Source organism: Octodon degus, unplaced genomic scaffold (assembly GCF_000260255.1).
Source record: "Octodon degus isolate 3935 unplaced genomic scaffold, OctDeg1.0 scaffold00006, whole genome shotgun sequence".
NCBI lineage: Eukaryota > Metazoa > Chordata > Mammalia > Rodentia > Octodontidae > Octodon > Octodon degus.
The window spans coordinates 19,526,130-19,548,328 of NW_004524582.1; the positions used below are offsets into that span (position 1 = coordinate 19,526,130).

Here is a 22,199-nt window from a genome sequence, read left to right on the forward strand (position 1 = left end):
GAAAATATCTACAGGGGAGAAGGCAATGTGAAAGGAAGTCATGAGTGGTTTTAATCATTCATCCATGGAAGGAAGAAAGATTAGAGGGAGGAAGCAAGAAACAACCCAACTGTTAAAATTATTTCTTCACTGAAACATTGACCGAATGTCTGTTTTGTAGTTGGCATATTTGTAGACACTGAAGATATAGAAGTTTAAAAATAAAAACAAGACAAAAAAATTCTGCCCCTAGTGGAGCTATATATTAGGCAGGAACAGATAATAATATAAAACGCTCATGAAGTGTAAGGTAGGTTCGAAAAAAACCAAATGAGAATCTTGGCTGGCTCGGGTGAGCAGCTTGCTGCGAGGTGTTGGTGAGAACTGGGAGCCGCCCGCATGCGGAGCCCGCGGACAGAGCAGGCGCCGGTGCTGCTGCTCTGAACACGAGCCTGCCAAGAGCAAGTAACAGCCCGGGCCGGACCGTCGGGCTGCGCACGTTTGGTCTCTCTTTCTCTGTTTCCCCTGGCTGTGAGCCACAGTTCCTCTCACGCTCCAGCCCCGCAGCAGCTCTGACTGACCTCCGAGTCAAGAAGTCTGGCTGCCCTCAAGCCTCTGCCCTTCTCAAGATGAGCTGTGTCCCTCCCTTGCTGCTTTCGAGGACTCAGCCAGAAGAAGCCTGGCTTCCCCTCCGCCCAGCTGGCCTGGGGCCAGATGTAACTACAAGAATGAGCCTTCTGGCTTCCAAACTGCAGATCTAAAACTAAATTTTGGAACAAAGCTGGGGTATGAGCTCAGAGCTGACTTCACAATAATAAAATGTCTTGAGGTGATAACCCTTGCTTCTGCCTTGCTGCGCTGCCCCTCCCCCATATTACCTGGAAGCACAGCCAGGTTCCACCATGGCAACCTGCCCATCTGTTCAACGGGCACTGCCTGGAACAGAAAATAAATCTTCCCTTCCTATGCTTGACAAGCCGAATGACTAAACGCAAAGACAGGTAATTTATTGGAATAGAAATTGAGGTCATTTCAGCAGGATTTAAATACTTTTTTCTGCACCAGGTTTACTAATTGACTTTAAGAAATGTTGCTCTCTAACAAGTTGGATGTGCACCAGTGTCCTAATCTGACTCTGTCCTTTTAAGTGAGGTCTTCTGTTTGCCTGCAATTCCTCCACTCATTCACTCAATGAATATTGAGTGTTTATGTATACATCACACGTATCTTTGCACAAACTTTAATTCCTCTTCATGATATTCTGTTCAAGAGGAAGGGTAAATAACTCAATGAAAATACAGGATTCAAAGCCTGAAAGAACAATCTAATGCTTCGATTTTTAGTATTTAGCCATATCCAAACCCCATCTCTTTGCCGATCACTGCACTATGAGTAAAGTGGAGCAGCATTTCCCAGGACTATTAGGCGGTCAAGTTACGTAGGATCACCACATCCTCATGAACATGAAAATTGTAAGCCTCTGTACAATGGCTATTACAGGAGATAAAACAATATTTTTAATACATTGACTGCAAATAAGAAATCATTCCATAAAATCACTTAAATGGTAAAACATTTTATAGTCTAGAACAAATGTTTCTCTGTGCCTCCATTTGCTTTGGTTTGGTTTGGTTTTGATTTTGGTTATGGCTTTCATTTTGGTTTTGTTTTATTGGTGATTAGACCCAGGATATTGTCACTGAGCTACATCCCTAGCCTTTTTTTTTTTTTTTTTTTTTTCTTTTCTTTTCTTTTTTTTAGCTTTAAGACAGGATCTCACTGTTTCTAACTTACCCAAGTTGGGCTCTAGCTTGTGATTCTCCTGCCCCAGTCTCCCAGCTGGCCTCTGTTTTCATACCTTCTTTTGACTTCTCTTGAAGTGGAGAAAGGATCCCTAAGCCTCAAAATCCTCAGTTGTAATGGGCAAAGTGATCTAATAAACCACAAATTCCACAACTAAGTAAGTGATAAAATACAACAGAAAAGGAAAAGATGGTTGGTGGTCAGGGACAGTTTCTCTAAGGATGTGACATTTAGCTCAGCTGTAAAAGAAATAGGTATCAGTTGGGTGTGCAAGAGGCAGGAGAGCAGAAAGCAACCTTTGCTTAGGCTAAGGGAACCCAAAGATGCCTGGAGAGCAAGGGGAGAAACAGTGAAAGAGACTAGAGATGTTGCAAGAGCCACATTAAGGATTAGACACTTGATTCCAGCATCAATGAGATTCTAGCATACACCGCCCAAAACTTTCTAGAAGCATGGTCCATCCTGCCAGTGCTTTACATAGGCTCCTCTCGTGTTACAGCCTCAGAGCAAGCTGCAAATTCCTTGCTCATGAAGTCAAGTGTCTTCATGGGCAGCGATTAATCTGGCTGTTTAAATGATTTTTGCATTCTTCCCCTAGGATCCTCTTACTCCTGCCAAATCTCTTCTGTCTGTGTCATACATAACACTCACCCACAAATGTCCTTTTTCACAGATTATATCAGACTATTTCCTTTCCATAAAATGTCTTCCAATATCCTCCTACCCTTCTGCCTCTGGCAAAGTACTACCCACATTTTGTGTCCTATTTCTAATGCCACCATCTCCAAGAGGTCTTCCTATACCCTGTCAGACATAGAGGTTTTCTCCAGGTTCTGAATGTACCTATAACATTGTGCTGCTTCTAGTGTGGCTAATCACTTTGTGTTGTATTATAATTTCTTGGATTTTTCCTTGTGCCGGAATGACTGGAAAGCTCGCAGAACTTATGGACCGTATTTCAATCACCTTTGTGTTTCTGTGCCTAAGCTACATGGAGGTGAAGGACGTTGAAAGAGTATAAGAAATAAGGACAAAAATTGAGCTGCACGTTAATCCCAGAGTATTGCATTTTTAGATGTGAATAACATGATGAGTGATAATATCTCTATAAAAGTAAAATAGCATCTGCGGAATCATCGTGTTTTATTTGCAGTTAATTTTCAAAATATCATGTACCTAACGAGATTCTCACATATTTTTGCTGTCACAAAATATCACCTACAATATGTCAGAGATTAGCAAGTCCTTCCTCAAACCAAGAAATACATTTTCTCTGTGGGAGAGAATGTTTTCAACCATTCTTGGTGAGTTATTTAAGGAAATACAAATAATCAAAGTTACATAAATTGCATAAAATCTACCCTTAAGCACTTTTCTCCCTGCAGTTGAAAGATCTAATCAGTTATCATTATTTTTTGAACTTTCATGTAGGTTAATCTTTCAAATCTAATGGGCCTATTTATTGGAGGCTTATCTATGGATTTTTTAAAAAATCTCTTTTCTTGGTTAGTCTATATATTATTAGGAACAAAGAGGTCTTGAGTAATTGCTTGGTTGGGACTACATTCTATATGCAAGACTCATGGCTTTTCCAAAGATACGACCATCTGTGACATGGGGAAACAAATATCTGGAAAAGATGCCACAGGTACTTTGTTTAAAGAAAAACATTCTTTGTTCAGTAACATGTAAGCAGCATTTAAGGGTTTTATTTAAGCTAAGAAATTTATTTAAAAATTCAGGCTATAAAAATATAAATACATATGTACATTATACAAGCTATCTGTAATATTAAATTTAGGGGCTGGGGAGATAGCTCAGTAGAATAAGTGCTTGCCTGGCAAGCACAAGGGCCTGAGTTTAATCCCCGGTTCTGCTAAAAATAATAAAAAATTAAATTAAATTTAGAGACATGGACAGAACTGGGTAAAAACTAATACAAAAAGTCTGAGTTCTATAAGGGAACATGATCCTGAGCAAGGTATTCTGATATCCTGGAGTGAAAAGCCACTGTGCCCCTCAGTGGACCTCTCCCAATCAGGCAAGCATCAGGAAGGCAGAATATGGTAGCACAGGAGGCTTTGATTGGTTAGACAAAAAAGAAAAAAGAAAAAAAGAATCACAACATGCCAACAGTATTGGCAATGAAAAATTATTTACCTCTTCCTGAAACCATAAACCATAAGGCTAGCTAAACTGTTCACCATGGACAAAAACAACGGAAAAGACATGCTGAATAAACAAACAGGTATTTAGCCCCCCAATGTCTGCCATCTTCTGTCCACCAGGGTGGACCCTCTGCTTCTATTCCCATTCTGTCCTTGATGCTCATTATTTACGGACATTGATTAAATGCTGGAACTCCTTCTTGGCTGTGGAAAAGAATCTGCTGTCTTTGTGGTGTTAAGAATATGCAGCAGAGCCCTGTTATCTACAGCACAATTTCTACATTTTTCAATTATATTATCCATGACCAACGATAGTCTGAAAATATTACATGGAAAATTCCAGAAACAAATAGTTCATAAATTTTAGATAAATTTTACTACAATATATAGTTATCATTGTTCTATTTTATTATCAGTTATTATTGTGGATCTCTTAAAGTATCTAAATAATATTAAACCATAGTATAAGTTTGTAAGTATAGAAAAATTATATGTAGAGTTTGGTAGTATCCATATACAGAATATCTTGGAATGTGTTGGAACTATTGCAGTGGGAAATATAGATCTGCAAATATTTACTGTAGTTGTGAGGAAGGGCCGTGTTCATGAAGGACGGGGTGCAAGGGAAATCCAGGAAAAGAGCTCTTCTCTTGTTTTAGGGTTGGGACAGAAGAGAGCTCCAGAGCAAGGGGCATCAAGGCTGAGGAAAGAAATCATGTATTGTCTGGATGGCCCCCAAGAATCTTGTGTGCTCATTGGCAGGGCCTTTGAAAGGTGACTGAATCATGGGAGTGCCACAGCGAACTGTGATGTTCTGAGGGGGGCCTGGCAAGAAGAGACCACTCACTAGGGCATGACCTGGAGGCTCTATCTCCATGTTTGGATTGTCTTTTTTTGCTCTGCTTCCTGGGTGCCATGCTGTGAGCAGCTTTTCTTCTGCTCTGCCTCTCTGCCACATCCTCCTGCCTTGAAACCAGAAGACTACGGCTAATAACAAATCTCTTCTCCCATCAGTCATGAGTGACCAGTATTACACCTGAGCAATGAGAAAGTGACTATCATAGGCAGTTTAGAGTAAGATGGAAAATTCTAAATGGTTCCACCTGTGCAAGGACAAAAGAGTTAGAAAGCATGGCATCTTTATGGACCAAGAGAGTACTACACAGCAACCACATAGACTACCAGGAGAGAGGTGGTCAAAACGGTGGCACCAAGAGCTAGGCCTGCAGATGTTTTCATGGCCAGCGACACAATTTTGTTGTGGTTGTTACAGTGCCTGCCTCTGCAGCTCTCCACAAGAGTTTATTCTAAGCTCTACAAAGGGCAACATCAGAGTTTCAGGGAGTTAATGTAGCAAGAGCAGCCTTTGAATAACAGCTACAGTAATGGGAGCAGGAAGATAAATGAATGCTCCCAGATTCTCCACTCCACAAGGGGAGCAGTATTATGGTGCCCTGTGCCATCTCCCAACAATCCCTAATGAACTGAATTCCAGTCAGTCAAATACTAACTAATTCAATTTTGTGTCCTTTATAGATTTCCTTCCCTTTGCCATCTTGTTTTTCTAGTCTCCTACCATTTCTTCCTGAGATCACCTTTAAAATGACTTCTTTTTTAAATGTATTTGGTACAAGGTCTCACTACACAATTCAGATTCATAGTGATCCTCCTGTTTTCAGCCTCCCCAGTGCTGGGATTACAAGTGCACGCCACCATGCCTGGTCTCGGTGGCTGGGTAAGGGCGCCCAGGGGCAGGGCGGCACCTGGGATCAAACCCCAGCCCCTGCACTTGCCTAAACAGGCACTTAGTCTGCTGAACTATCTCTCCGACCCTTTGAAATAAACTATTTGTACTCACCATTTTCCTCAGGTTTGGGTTCTGGGAGAGCCTATCCTAAATAGCCATACTAAAGAATTTGGATTTCATCACTAAGACAATAGGAAGTATTGTCTTAATATACAATATTAATTATTAATATACAACTGACAGGGCTACAAATGACAGAAGGTGAGCCCAATGATATAAACCAGAAAACTCAATCAACTGATTGGAAAAGCTCAAGGGTGTGCATAGCGGTGTAGGGCAGGGGATCTCAGGACATCAGAAACAGAACAACTTAGCTCTAACAAAGGCTATCTCTCTCTGAAAGGCAGTAACTTCCATGGAAGAATGACTCACTGACCTATTTCTTTTAAGTCATCTCATTGAGTGTGGGAAGGACAAGTTGGTGAATAGTTGTGAGAATATCACTTGCAAGTTAGAGAGGAATTTTCCAAAAGAAAAAAGGGAACATGATAAATAAAATGAGAATGTCAGGACCCAAGTGATCCGGGCAGACAAAAAACAAAGGTGACAGTAATGGGATCAGGTTACATTTTACAAATACGCCAACATATGAAGTATTATACTGAAACAGGAACTTCTATGGGAACTCCTTTATTTGGAGGCAAATTAAGACAAAGAGGTAAAGTTCTTGGCAACTTTTGCTTCCCAGACAATGTACACTTAGCTGAACGTTCATCAGTAGCTATTGCACAGTATGTATCTACTTTCGCTCATGTAATTCAATACAAAATATGTACACAGTACAGATGCAGTATCAGTTTGACAAATGTTCACACTAATAGAATCACAATTCCAGTCCATATGTAAAACATTCACATCACCTTTGAAACCTTCCCTCATCCCTCCTCTCTAATCAGCAACACCCTTCACAACCATCACACCCATTGCCCTAACTTCTAACATTACAACTTAGTTTTTGCAGCTCCAGAATGTCACAAATCAAGCTAAGTGGCAGTTGATGTCATTTTCTCAGTATCATATTTTACAGTTAAGTTATATGACCATGATAAAATTATTTCCTTTAATTTTTCATTTTTAAATTATATGTAATAATCATACATATTTATGGGGAACAGTATAATATCTCATATGCAATGTTTAATGATTAAACCAGGGAACCCAGGATTTGTACTTAATACTTCTTTGTGTTGGAAGCCTTCAAACTCTTCTCTTCTAGTTCTTTATAGAATAGAACATACATTGTTTTAAGCCATAGTGACTTTATTGTGTGTAGAACGGTAGAACTTCTTAATGTTTTCATTTTATTGATATAAAATATTCCATTGTATGAATGTGCTAAATTTTATTCACTTGTTGATGTTTTAAGTTTGAGACTAGTACAAATAAAGATGCTATAAACATTCTTGTGCAAGTCTTTCAGTGTCCATATGCTTTCATTTCCTATTCAGTAAATATTTATGTGGAGAATTAGTACATCATACACTGACTCACTTTTGAGAATGACTTGAGTACTATATTAGAAACAGAGAGACATTTAGGAATTTCATATGGTAATCCAGGGGAGTTCTGGAGCTAAGATAGGTGTATTAGTCAGTTTGGGAGACCATAAAAAATACTATCTCTTGGGTAGCTTTTTTTAAGAGATGTACTCCCTGATACTCTAGAGCTTGGAAGGATAAGATTGCAGTGCAGACACATCTGAGTTCTAGTGAAGGCTTTCCTGGCTTGCTGACATCTTCACCATATTCTCACATGGAACCAAGTCTTGATAGCTCTTCTTCCTCAAAGAGCACAAGTTCCACTAGATCAGATCCCCTCCCCCACCCCGCACTTACCTTTCTTTCCCTTAATCTCTTATAAATTCCAACCTCTGTTCATGAGCAAAAACCCTGAAGAAAATAAGATGCAAAATGTCCTTGGCTCAATCAGATAAAAGTCATTTATGACAATCCTATTGCCAACAACATACCAACTAGGAAAAAATTGAAAGCTTTTCATCTAAAACCAGGAACAAGTCAATCATGACACCCTCACAACTCCTGCTCAAGACAGTACTTGAAATACTAGTCAGAGCAATCATGCAAGAGAAAGAAATAAAATGGAGACATACAGAAAAATTAGACTAACATGACTTGCAGACGATATGTTTCTTTACAGAAAAGACCTAAAATATTCCAGCAAATACTCCTAAAACTAATAAACAGAAAATTAAGACACAAAAGTCAGAGTGCCCCAGTATATCAATAATGAACCCCACTCACTGAGAAAGAAATTAGAAAAACACATTTTAGAATAACTTCAAGAAAAATTAAACACCAAGGATTAACCTAACACAAATATTGCAAGATTTCTAGAGTGAAAGCTATACTACTCTGAGGAAAAGTAAAAGAGGTCAAGTAAGATACCTAAAATGGAAAGATATGTCCCATTTCTGGATAAGAAGAACCAATATTGTCAAAATGATCATAAGTTCAAAAATGATATAGATTTAACACAATCTCAGTACAAATACCTACCGTATTCCTCACAGAACTAGAAAAAACAATTCTGCAGCTCATATAAAACCAGAAGCAGTGCTCGCTTCAGCAGCACATATACTAAAATTGGAACGATACAGAGAAGATTAGCATGGCCCCTGCGCAAGGATGACACGCAAATTCGTGAAGCGTTACATATTTTTAATTTTTAAATGTTTTTCACCATATTCTGTAGGGACTTAAAGTTCAACATATCAATACTTGATTAAAAATACCTGTTCCATATTATGCCTAAGATGTTTGATATTCAGACAGATAGTGAGGTTAAGTTTAACAGCCTAAGTTGTATGGTAATAACAATAAGCTTGTCTTCTGGATGGTTAACAACCTAAGTTTTCAGACCAAAATTAGAGAAAAAGGAGGACTGCAAGGAAAGCCAACATTTTGGGCCTAGCCTTCCAAGGTCAATTAAGACTCAGGACATATGAGAACTTGTACTGTAATGTCATGTAACTCGGTAGTGTCCCAAATTTTCTGATCAAGGAGATTATGGGGCCAAAGAGGAAAGTGATCAATAAGGACAGTCACATGGAGGGAAAACATTCTCTCAAGCTTTCACAGAGAGCACATTGGCCAAGCAATGACCGTGACTCATCCACATGGCTGACACTGACAAAGGTTCTACAATCTGAGGTACAAGATCTCAGGATAAATCCTGAGGGGATTTCACTGACTTTCTCAGACCCAAAAGCTACAATTCTTGTTGCATAGGTCCTGCTTTACCTTGGTCCTAACCATTCAGCAGAAAAGTATAAAAACAAAATATAAGAAGTTAAGCCATGCTGTTATGTTGAGCTGTAGGGGACTCAGGTCAACAATTTCTGACATTGCCAGTCAATCGGAAGACCCAATACTATTATTGGCTACTGGACTCTTTTTGGAATATTTTGCTGAGTTTACACACCTATAATATTCAAATAATGGAACTTAACAAAAAAAAAGGGTATACAGATGAACGTCCATTTTGTATCTGTGTATTCAAAGTGGTTAGGATAGATATATAGTTACATTCTCTTAATGAATAAAATGATCTGTTCTGATGGTGTTTGTAAATAGGATATCATGTCCGCATCTTGTACAGCAATTAACCACTGGGAAGAATGTATACAATGTGTTGATTATTGAAACTGTCCTACCAATTTGATTTGAAACTGTCTCATTGCTATTTGTTTATCAATAACATTATGGGGAAAACAGAACAGAAGCATTCCTGGAAAACAAGATCAAAAAAGGAAATATCACAGTCCCAAATTTCACGTGATATTACAAATCTACAGTGACAAAATCATTTTGATAGCATAAATACACACATGTGGATCAATCGAACAGAATATAGGTTGAAGAAACAACCCCAGAGATAGTTAGCCATCTGATCTTTGATAACAGAGCCAAAAATAAATATGCTGGAGGAATGATAGCTTCTTTAATGAATGATGCTGTAAAACTGGCTCTCCATGTCTACAAGATTGAGTTTAGATCCATATATCTCAGCATGTACTAACCTAAAATCCAAATGGATCAAAGATCTAAATATTAAAACTGAAACACTTAACTTATTAGAAGATAAATAGGTAAAACTCATGAAGACATAGGCATAAGTAAGGGTTCTCTGAATAGAACCCTAATTGCACAAGAAATGACATCAAGAATCAATAAATGAGGTTGTATCAAATTGCATTTTTTCTGCACAGGAAAGAAAAGAATCAACAGAATGAAGAGATAATCTAAAGAATAGAAAAGAATTTTGATATCTACTCCTGAGACAGAGAACTAATATAGAATATATAAAGACCTCAAAAAAAATAGAATACTTCCCACACAAAAAAGACTAAAAAAACAGGCAACTAAAATATGAAAATATATACAAGAAAAAATAAACATGAAAATAATATCCAACATCTCTGGTGCAAGCAGGCACAGGAGCCAGAAGTTCAATCCCCAGGCCTGCCATTATGGGTCCATCCCCAGGGCACACTGAGATGGCCATTGAGATTGAGCATGGTGGCACTTGCCTGAAATCTCAGCACTTGGGAGGCTGCAAACAGGACAATCACTGAGTCCAATCCAGTAGTGAGAATCTGAACACCCTGTAAACCCTTCCCTAAAATACAGAAAAAAAATCTCTGGGCATTAGAGAAGGCAAATTAAAACACTGTGAGTCTATCTTATTCCAAAAGAATGGCTAATGGCTATCTTTAAGAAATCAGATAATAACAAGTGTTGCCAAGGCTTCAGGAGAAAAAGGAGCCTTTCTACACTGTTCCTGGGAATATAAACTAATATAACCATTATGGAAATCAGTAGAGAAATTCTTCAACAAACTAAAACTAGAATTCCATTTCACCTATTTCCCTTGAGGTACCTTCCCCAAAGAGTTAAAGACACTATATTATAATAATGCATATATACCCATGTTTATAGCAGAGGCATCTCATAATATCTGAACCTCAGTAGCAGCCTATGAGTCCATTAGCAGATGAATGAATAAAGAAAACGAGGTAGTTACACACAATAGAGCTCTACCCTACTCTAGAAAAGAATAAATTTGAGTCATCTGTATGAAATGGGATACCCTCGGAGACCACTTTGTTAGGTGAACTAAGAAACAAAAGATAGGTAAAGAAAAAGAAAGAAATAGGTCTTTTGCAAATGGGAAGGAGACTAAGAAAAGGATATCATTGGGGGAGGGGAAAAGAATGAGGAAAAAAAATAGATGCATTATGTATATGGATCAACTCCCACTGATGAAAGTAATCATTATGTACTAGAAACATGTACTAACAAAAATCAAAATTTAAAAAGACACATTTATCTCTTTAAAAAATCAAAAGCATCAGTATACTCCCTGGCAAGAGGGAGTATCACATTTCAATATAAGAATCTGGGGTAAATATAATTCAGCATATAATAAAGAGACAGAGGTGGGGGCAGGAGAAGACATAAAAAGTAATTCAGACATACTTAAAAATAGATAAAGAGCAAGGAAATTTTTTTCCTGATATATCTGATAAGAATGAATGAAAGGACAGGTTTACTTTGGAAGACAACACTATGCATTACAATAAGTACCATAGAATCCATATTACTTTGTTAAGTGAAATTTTGTAACACCTGAAAATGTTCTGTTTTAATACTATTTTGCACTCTCTCCAAAAAACAAAAAAAAAATTAAAAAGGAAGCTTATGTTCAAGTTTGCTACTGGGGCCTCTTCTAGAAGATAATGAATGGGTAGAGGTGTTCTTTAAGGAAAGTGTCATTTTCTTCTTCCTTCTTCTCTTGCTCTTTCTCCTCCTCTCCTCTTCTTCTCCTTCCTCTTTGTCTTCTCTCCCTCCTCCTTTGTCTTCTCCTCCTCCTCCTCTTCCTCCTCCTCCTCTTCCTCCTCCTCCTCCTCCTTTACTGAGGCTTGAACCCAGAACATTGCACATGTTAGGTAGGTGTTCTACCACTGAGCTACACTCCCAGACCCTTTATTTCTCTTCAATGTTAATTTACCTGACTGTCTTCGTTACTTCTCTTTCATTGCTGAGACAAAATACTCAACATCCAGATTATGGAAGGAAAGGTTGATTTAGCTCACAGTTAGTGGAGGTTTCAGTCCGTCAGCTGGCTCCAAGGCAGAGTGGCACATGGAAGGAGCAGCCATTCATGGCAGGAAAAAACAGCAAAGAGTAAAGGAGGGGCTTCAGCTGGGCCGCTAGCTAGCCTCTTTCCCCTCTAAAAAAATTTGGAGGTGGAGGAACAGAGATCAAACATCTCCCCCACTTTATTGTAATATTTATTCTGTTTTTAAAATTTGTTTGGAAGACGAGAACTTGAAAACATCTAGTGACATCTATTTAGAGCTTCAAATTTAGATAATAACACTGTTGCCTGCTAAATGGGATTAACTGTACTGCTTTAGTTGCAGAATTTTTGCTGAGTCTGTAGTATGTCACTACTATTAAACATGCATCTAAGAAGACAGATTGTGATACACACATGCACACACAAACACAGGTACCAGCACAGTGGCTATAAAATCTGTTTTGGTAATGGACAAAAATATTAGATTTTGCCCATTTGTTCCAGATCTGTCTCCTTTTTTTAGGTCAGAACTCCCTGGCAGTTTCCTACTTGCTCCTCATTTACCCCGCTGGCTTTTGCCCCTAGTTTTCACACACAGTATACGATACTCTGGAAGGCTGTGTGTGCCCAACGCAGGACTGATAAAGTGGCAACAACACATAGGTTCTGAAGACAGAGGCCAGGCAAGCACCCTGGCAGAGGGATCACCCAGACCCCACTGAGGTGCTCACTTCCGTCCTGAAGCCAACCAACCCTAAGGAGGACACAGTCTCTCTGGGCCTTACGTGTCTATGTGCAGACACTCATAGCCTCACCTGGGGAGGTAGATAGCCAGCTTCTCATGGTGGAGTTAAAAACGTAAATAAAATATGTCCCACTTGGAGATCTGTGCAGTTGGTAAATGGCAAATCAACACATAGACAATGCTGCCCTTGGACAAAAATTTCACTTTCATTGTATTTCTTATTTTATTCTTAACAGGTGGCATGTCTCCATATTCACTAAAACAGTAAAATATGTGAGGGTTTTAGCATATTTTGCTTCTCTGCAGAGCTAAATATCTGTCATGAAATCTTCAAGGAGACGATGAAACAGCATGAAATTCTCCTGAATACTGTATGCCATTCATTCTTCTGTGGTTTAAAAAAATGTTATCATTTTAACCATTTTCAACTGCACAGATCAGTAGTGCTGAGTATGTATAGAGTCTGCAACAGATCTACAGAACATTTCCATCTTGCAAATTGGAAACTCTACCCATCCAATAACTCCTCTTTCCTCCTCTCTTCAGCCTCTGATAACTGCCATTCTACTTTTTGTTTCTATGAAATTGACTAGTTGCTATATCTCCCATATGCAAAATCATATGTATTTGTGACTGAATTGCTTTATTTAGTATGATGACTTTATGACTGACTTATTAATATAATGATCTCAAGCTTCATTCACGTTATGACATGTGACAATTTTTTTCCTTTCATATCTGTACACTACTACACTGTTTGTGTGTACCTCATTTCATTTATATATTTAACTTTCAGTGGACATTTAAGGTTATTTCTACCGCTTGCCTTTGTGAATAGTACTACAGAGGACAAAGGAGGATAACAGTCTCTTCAAAGTACTGATTTCATATGTTTCGGCTATGTAACCAGAAATGGTAGAACTGGATGACATGGCAATTTTGGCTTTAATTTTATTAGGAACCTCCATAGCATTTTTCACAGCAGTGGCACCACTTACAATCCCACCAAGGTATACAGTGTCCCAGTGTCCTTCTGTCCTCAGAACCATTTTAGCTATTCCGGAGGGCTTGTTTGTTTGAATAGTTCCCTAATAGGTATAAGGTTATATGCTATTGTGATTTTTATTTACATTTATCTGATGATTAGTGATGGCCAGCATCTTTTCAAATGTTTATTTCTCATCTCCATATTATCTTTGGTGAAACATGTGACACCAAACATATGACAGTACTACCATGAAACATTTATTCAAGTTCTTTTTACATTTTTAAATGAAGTGATGTGATTTTTGTTGTTGAATTACTGGAGTTCTTTATATATTCCAGACGTTAACTCCTTAACAGATATTTTCTCCCACTCCACAAATTGTCTCTTCACTCCATTAACTGTTCTTCTTGATGCACAAGAGTTTCTAGCTTAGATGTATTAGCACTTATCTATTTTTTTTTTTTTTTGTATTTTATGTCTTTAAAAGAAACACTGCCAAGTCCAGTTTTTCCCTGTATTTTCTTTCAAGTTTTATAGTTGTAGTCTTATATTTAGGTCATGACCCTTTGTGTGGTAGGGGGTGGTGTATTAGAACAGGGTCTTACTATGAAGTTAAGGCTGTCCTTGAACTTGTAGTGATCCTCTTGCCTAAGCCTCCCAAGTGCTGAGATTACAGGTGTGCACCACCATGGCTGGCCTCATAATTCATTTTGAATTAAGATTTGTACATGGTATAAGATGGGTCCAATTCTTCTGCATTAATATACCCAGTTTTTTCAGTATTACATATTGAAGGGATTTCCCTTTCTCCACTGAGTGGTCTTGGCACACTGGCCAAAGATTATTTCTTCACATGTACGAGGCCATTTTCATCCTTTCCTTGGTATGTTTGTGTTTATGACAGTACTACCATGATTTTATGATTGTTACTTTGTAATGCTTGGAAAACAGGAATATAAGACCTTCTATTCTTTTTCAGAATATTTTTGGCTATACAAGATTCACTTTAGGATTTATTTTCCTACTTCAATACAAATGTTATTGAGATTTTGATGGAGATTATATTGAATCTACAAAACATAGTAGGTAGTGTATGGATTAGGGTTCTCTAGAGGGACAACATGCATACATATGATTCAGTTATTCAAGACTTACAGAAGCAGAGGAGAGATAATCCACAAGAGCTGTCTGCATGCTGGAGAGCCAGAGGATCTAATAATTGCTCTGTCCAAGAAGTTGGGCACCTCAGAACAAAAGATGCAGTGCTCAGAAGACTAAACAAATAAGACTAAAGGCCTAGAACAGCGAGTCCACCATGACAGGCTGATGAAGCTGAAGTCTGATGTCCATGGGCAGTGGCAGTGGGAAAAGTCATAACACACTCTAGAAGAACAGAGCTTTGTAATTGCAGGCTGGCTTCTGCCTTTTCCACCTTTTATTCCATCCAGGCTGCAAGCATATTGGATAGTGCCACCCACAACTAGCACACGTCTCCTCCACCCAGTTGCCTGGCCAACGTGCCATGCCACTCTTGAAACAACCTCCAGGCACTCGCTGAGGTATACTTCACCCAGCTGCTGGGCACCTCAGCTCCTGTCAAGTCAACAATCAAGGTACCATGATCATCTTAACAAAATTAAGTCTTCCAACTCATGAATATGGCATGCCTTTCTATTTATTTTTGTTATCTTTCATTTCTTTCAGCAATATTTTATAATTTTCAGTACACAATTCTTTTGCCTTGATAAAATAACCTTTTAGAAAGGCATATCATGAGCTCTGAAGAGCACTTAAATAAAAAATAAAAGCATAGTGAAAGACAATATGAGAAGAAAAGTAATACAAGGAGAACAATATCTTAAAGGTCTGTCTTTGTGTACATAAATAATGGCATTTCATCTATTCAGGAAGCATTTATCCATGTCTTGCTGTGATCACATGTACACAAAGTAGTGGGGATGCCAAGGAAAATAAGACATGAAGTTTGCCTTCCAGAGAGGAAGACATGGAAGCTAGCAATTATAATACACTTACAATAACAGGACTTTTAGGAGTTGGGTTCAGAATGCTGCGCTATATAGGATCTAAGATGCCATCTGGAGGGACAGGAGTGAGGAGATGCTTCGAGGAAGAGGAAACATCTGGGTGGAAACTGAAAACATGAATAGAACAAAGCAGGAAATCACACCTCACAAGGACAGCTTGCAACTGCACTGTGTGGAATGACGAAGTGCAACTGAAGTCAGTACGGTGAGTTCACAAATTATGCAAACCTGGGCGCCACGACTTCATAGTCCAATGCACAGTCTACGTACAAATAAACGTTAACAAAGACATTAATTTAAATAAGGTAAGCGATATCATTATTCTCTATAAATGAAACAGCAAAGGCTTTAAAAATGTGAAACGATTTGCCGAAGACCACATAGCTAATTAGCGGCAGAGTCAGGACTCAAGCCTCTCTTGACAACAAAGATACATCTTTCCCTGTGCGCAAACGCATGCATAAAAATACAAAGAGGACCTGTGTTTCATTCCACTGTGACTAGAAGTATTTCTGAAAATCTGAAACACACACGCTAAAAAGAAACCTGTAGATTATTCCCTGCTAGAATATATTTGACATATTTGATATCGATAAAATTATTGATACTAGTTTGAAGTGGGACTGTTAGTACCTCGCCTGGTTTTATGTCACTCTTTTCTGTAACTACTCAGCATCGGGTAAGACTGCTCCTAGCACCCTAGGCAAATCTGCTGAGGTTCTGGAAAGGCTAAAATCTAGAAGCACCGACTTACTTCCTTAATTACTGAACAAAATACAAGTGGTCACCAGGGGAAAATAAAATGCCTGCCTTTATTAACTAGACAAACACAATAGAAAAATTATGGTTTCTAAGCAATATTTATCTTGCTGCAACTCCTGGGCAAATTTATTCTTACTAGACAGGAATGGGTAATTGTACCCGATGTAAAATGATAACATTAAAAAAAGATAAATTAACAATACCAAGGATTAAATATTGCCTGCAAAATGAAGCTAGGGCTAATGAGGCACAGCAAATGATAAAAGAAATTTATATTAAGTTGTACAGCTAACGTGAAGATTTTCCTTTATGTGAGTCTCAGTTGTACAGTGTATTGTTTCCATTTTATAAGTTTAGTCTGTACGATCAGTATTACAATAATTTTGCCTCTCTGCAGGCTCCTTACTATTAGGGAAAAAAAAAAAAAAAAAAAACCTCATTCTCTTAACTTTGTTTATACTCCAGAGATTGCTGTTTGGCAATTTAGTCAAACTGGGGGGAAGGGACTGACACAGGCTTTCTTCTAATTGAGTCAATTCTTAGACTCCCCTTTCGCCTTCCACACCCCGTCACCACCCATACAGACTACAGTGTTGGAGAAATTGTAAAAGCTGGAGATAATTAATTTAGGGCTTGAAATTGGAATTATCCCAGTTCAAGAGAGATTTCTCTTCTGTTTTCTGTTTCAATTCTTGTTGCCATTTACGTTCCATACTGAAATTTAGAGGCAGATGCATGTGACATCACAAAGACAGTCTGTTTTTGTTCTTTTTATGCAGGCTTCTTTTAATGCTGAGGGTGCAGGTAGAGCAGGCAATCAAAAATTAACCCTTTGGGGCCCACAGATGTGTGCACTGCTGAGGTTAGCCATAGTTCAAATGTCTATTTTAATGTATAGTTTAGCCATATAAAAGCCACATCATAAATGCTTACATTAAATATTTTTAATATAGGAAATAAAGCTCCTCTGCAGGTCTCAGGTTCAGATGGATAATGAGGTTTTAGCAAGCATCAATAATTATGCCACTGAGAAATAAGAAAATAAATCTCATTATAGGTACATGGTGACGTTCATAAAACACGTGCATGTACACGTGCGCACACTCATGCTCTGGGAAGTGTCAATAGGTTTGATAAGCTTGTGTCTATGAACAACCCTTTATTCATCAAAGGCATCACAAAATGCTTTACTCTTTTTTTTTCTTAAAAAGGATGAAGACCATTTAACCAACCTCTAGACAGAATCTCCTGCTAATAAACACAGCTCTGTTAAAAACTCAGGCAGAACGTGGAAATGGTATGTGCATGCTTTCAGCGCATTTTAGCTCCAATTGGACTAAACAATGTTGTCAGCGAGTGAAAGGAAGAAGAGGGACAGTCTAAGAATACATCATGTGGAAAAATTGCATTAAGCCAAGGGAGCGCTATTCCTCAAGGTCTGCTGAGGCTGAGATATTACAAAATAAAATTTAAACAAGAAGAGCAAGAAGATGTGCCTCAGTACTGCTGAAATACTTGCCTGGCACTGTCAAATTTAAACATACATTCAAATACACGAATATATACATTCAGCAATATATATATAGAGAGAGGCTGAAAGTATACACTTTAACCTTTTTGAAGGAGGGTGAAAATTACCTTTGAATGAAAGAAAATAATCATATCCTCAGTTCAGTATCATGTTAAATTATATTCATGCCACGTCCTTCATGCAAAATAACAGGGGAACATTAGGATAGAATTGCTAGAATTAACCTTCCTTTGTTCCTTTGGTTTTTAAGAGGGCAAGATCAAAGAACAGGTTGCACAAAACCCATTAAAATAAAAATAGAAATTGCTGGGGGCTTCAAGGAAAATGACCCACTCCTTTTTAGTAAGGGAGAAAGGACTATCAAAGAAACTGCCCTTTCATTGGATATTTTTAAATATACTACCTTTAGTTCTAATGAGAAATAAGTAGGGGGTTTTTTGGGGGGTCTTATGGAACAAAATGAAAGGAAAGAACTGGAGTTTTAAATAGACACCTCTGAGTTGATGGATAAGGTCGTTCCACGTATACGTACTGTTTTTAAAAACTGGACTGACCCCAAGACCTGGCTGTCTGTGCTGAGACCTATCGTTGTGCCTACTTATTCCTGTGCATTACCCTGTAATGGCCCCATAGAGACCATCGTCTTTCTGCACCATCTGCTACTAGAAAAAACAAGAACATACACTACACCTGTTACAAGCTTCCCCACCATCAAACCCTTTCCTGTAGGCAAAATGGCAAACAACGTAAGCCACAAACGGGGATCCATCAGCTGACCAGGAAAACCAGGTCCTGATTCTGGCACATTTGCATCAAGTTCCTGTTGCTGAAACTGAGTAATTTGACCATCTAAATTAATCTATGGGCCAGGGAGATGGCTCAGTAGAATAAGTACTTCCCTGGCAAGTGCAAGGACCTGAGTTCAATCCTTGGTTCTGCAAAAAAATTAATTAATTAATTAATTAATCTATAGGGCATGTCAGTGCTACACACACACACACACACACACACACACACACACCCCACAGGGCCAACTGTTTATACCAAGATCATCTTCGGCTTTGCATTCCACTGATGTAATTTCTTCCGGAAGAAACTGTCTAGCCCAGGTAACCATGATCACAGACTTAAGAAATCACAGCATGTGTTTGATTTCCACATTTCTAAAGTTTATCTACATTGATTCAATAAATATTTATCCCTACTAGGGCCAGCCACTATTCTGGACATGGAAGGAAACAATTTTGCCTTTACGCCAGGGCACAGGCATTCATATGTCTCCATTATATTCAGCTTCCCTGCTTTTTATTGTTCACATCCTCACATGCCTCTATTCCTACCTGATCAGGACAACCCAGAGGCAATGTTGACCTAAAGCCGACTTTCTAAGAGCTCCTCAGAGAGAATTTATTTTCTAAACAACTCCAGAGGCTACTCTTGCATATATGGTTTCATAAAAAATGTATTGATAAGAAATTTCCTGACTTCCTCTTCCAAGAAAAAAAAATTATCTGGTGCAAAACATGTTTGGTTTTTAAGCCTGCTGTTCTATCACACACTACTGTCTTTAATTAACAATGAATCGCACAAAGGAATATATATCGACACCAATTAAATCCCCAACACTGTATTCGAAGCTTAGGAAGAATACTAAAGGCCTTAATATTAGAAACAATTAAAATTTTTGAAACCTAATCTAGATGCTATCAGATACAGCTTATCAGAGATTCCCACAGGTTCTCAATCTTTTCTGAAAACATATTTCACCGGAAGCAGAAAGAGAATAATTGTGATCCCACAGTTAGGTGTGTTTGCAAATGACCAACATAAAGAAATGATATGTGACTGGGGTGACCAATATGCCGATTACTCTGATGCAATCAGAGCACGTGTGTTCAAAAGTCACACTGTACCCCGACATAGCTATAATTCCTGTGGGTTGATTGCTAAAGTATATTTTAAAACAAAACTAATAAGTATGTGTATGAGAGACAGAAAGATAGGTAGGCTATTTGATCCATTCGTAATACAGGCTGACTTAATTGCTTTGCAGAATAAAACTATTTCAAATTGCCATACCACAGTTAGATACATTACAAAGAAATATTAGTGAATTCCTCAGCTCCCAATGAGAATTTTATCTTGTAAAAAGTGCATTTCCCTTTTGAATAGGCAGCCTGTGCTTGCCTCAGCAGCATATATGCTAAAATGGAATAGGCAGCCTTAAGAACAAATGACTATCTTATCTATTAATTCGATGTGTTAATCTTTCTTATTCCTATTTCCATATATGAACTTCGGAGCAGAGACTGTGGAATTTTCTTATATACCGATAAATCTAAGTTAGTAGCCATCACACAGGAAACAGACCCAGGCATTGTTAGGGGCAGCCCAATAAGGTATTTGCTGAATGCATGGCAGTGGTCAAAAGGTGCATAAATTATACTACATTAGGAACTGAGGGGATAATAGGAAAATGCCACAGAACTGTAACACAGCCAGCGGGGCATGTTTATGTTACTACATATAATAGATTCAGCTCAGGTCACTACCAAAGGAACATACTTCGGGGGGTAAAAACAAATGCAAAGTAACTCCACTGTGATTCCAACGAAGGACAAGAGAGTGCGGGCCTCTGTGTGTGACAGGAATAAGGACAGTGCCCCCACATATGAGGTAAGAATGACTGTGCCTGCTTCATCCAGGGAGGAGATGTGCAGAAGCACTTTCCAGACCTCACAAATTCTGCACTGAGGAGCAGATACTGTCACGAGGACAGGTAATAATCCCTGAGGAAAGCATAGGGTGGGAAAGGCAACAAGAAGCCTGTGCTGCAAAACTGCCTGCTTTCCTTTGAATTAGTCTTGTTTTCTTTATTTGCTAAATGTGGATCTCAGGACCTCTAAATCCCTTCATGGTTACCCCAACAGGCCTGCTTTGGGGGGAAAAAAAGGAAAGAAAGGTCATAGGGAGGTCATGGTCAAAACCAGATCATGCTCACTCTTTGGTTCTGGTATGTGCAGATTGTACAGGGACACGGTACACACAGCCCAAGCCTGCTTAGCTTGACAAGAGCATAAGGAAGAGGAAAAGAGACTCAGGGTCCACCCGGCCCAGGCTGAAAATCCAATTTGAACACGAGTTAGCAGTGTGATCTTTGACAAGTTACCTGATCTTCTTGTGTCTTAATATCTTCATCACTAAGATAAACGTGGTAATAAAGCCCCATCTATAAGGCCAGGAGATGTTTGGAACTGTACTTAGAAGGTGGGGTTAGGCATCAACCGTATAATCTTTGTTCATGGGTTAAAAGAACAAGTCTTACGGAGGGCTTCTACATAGTTGATACTATAAGTCCTCACAAGTCCTCACTGGTATTACAGATACTTCCCCTCTTCAGACAACGAATCCAAGGCCCAAAAAGGTTAAGAAACTTTTACAAGGTCACACAGCTAGTGAGTAATAGATTCTGAATATGAACACAAATACCATAGTCTGGCACCTGGAGCCATTTAATCTTTACAATTTAGTCATCACTTGTAATTACTGAGTTCTTTACCCACCCATCAAAAAAGGCTTACAAACTTTCATTGCACTTCTCTATAGTTTTACCTTGCTTTACTTTGTTGCTGATGAGGGAAGGAACTAGTTAAATACAGGAATAAAAGTTTCTAAAAAGCAAGATTCTTAGCAGCTCTACTATGTGCTAAAGGCTATGTGCTAAAACAGCGTGGCATCCTGAAGGTGCTCAGAATGCCTTTGTTAAGTAACCAATAGGCCAATGTATGCCCAAAGGAATGTATACTATATGTGAGCACAATGATTAGGTTTACAAGAAGTGGGAAGGGTCCAGGGTGTGGGAAGGACTCAGGCCAGCATTCTTAGGTGATGCTAGAAAATAGGTCAATGTTGCATAAGAGCTCAGGTTTTCCTTAAATCAAACATGATCTAGAATGGGTTACAGATAGAGGTTAGGGTGCAGGGGGCTACAGCTGCCTTTGCTTTTCTAAGTCACCTTTGCTTATGCTCTTAAAAAGATTGGGTTGCCAAGGAAGGTAAATCTCCTGTGGGGAGGAGAAAACCTGATCTGATTGGAGGACAAATCCACACAGTTCTAGGTCAAAGGACATTTGGGGACCCAGTTGCACTCTTTCATCACACCCATTTACAGAGCCAGTTACCCTCTGTGATACTGAAGGTTTGTGTCCACCCCTTCCATCCAATTCATGTGGACAGCCTAATCCACAGTGTAATGGTATTAGGATGTGG

At 38.7% G+C, this 22,199-nt stretch overlaps 1 non-coding gene across 1 annotated transcript; it reads left to right on the top strand.

The window, feature by feature from the left end:
- The first annotated feature begins 8,330 nt into the window (after window positions 1–8,330).
- Window positions 8,331–8,437, top strand: LOC111812477. Its single transcript, XR_002817971.1, has one exon. It is a non-coding gene; the product is annotated as a U6 spliceosomal RNA (small nuclear RNA).
- Window positions 8,438–22,199: the final 13,762 nt, after the last annotated feature.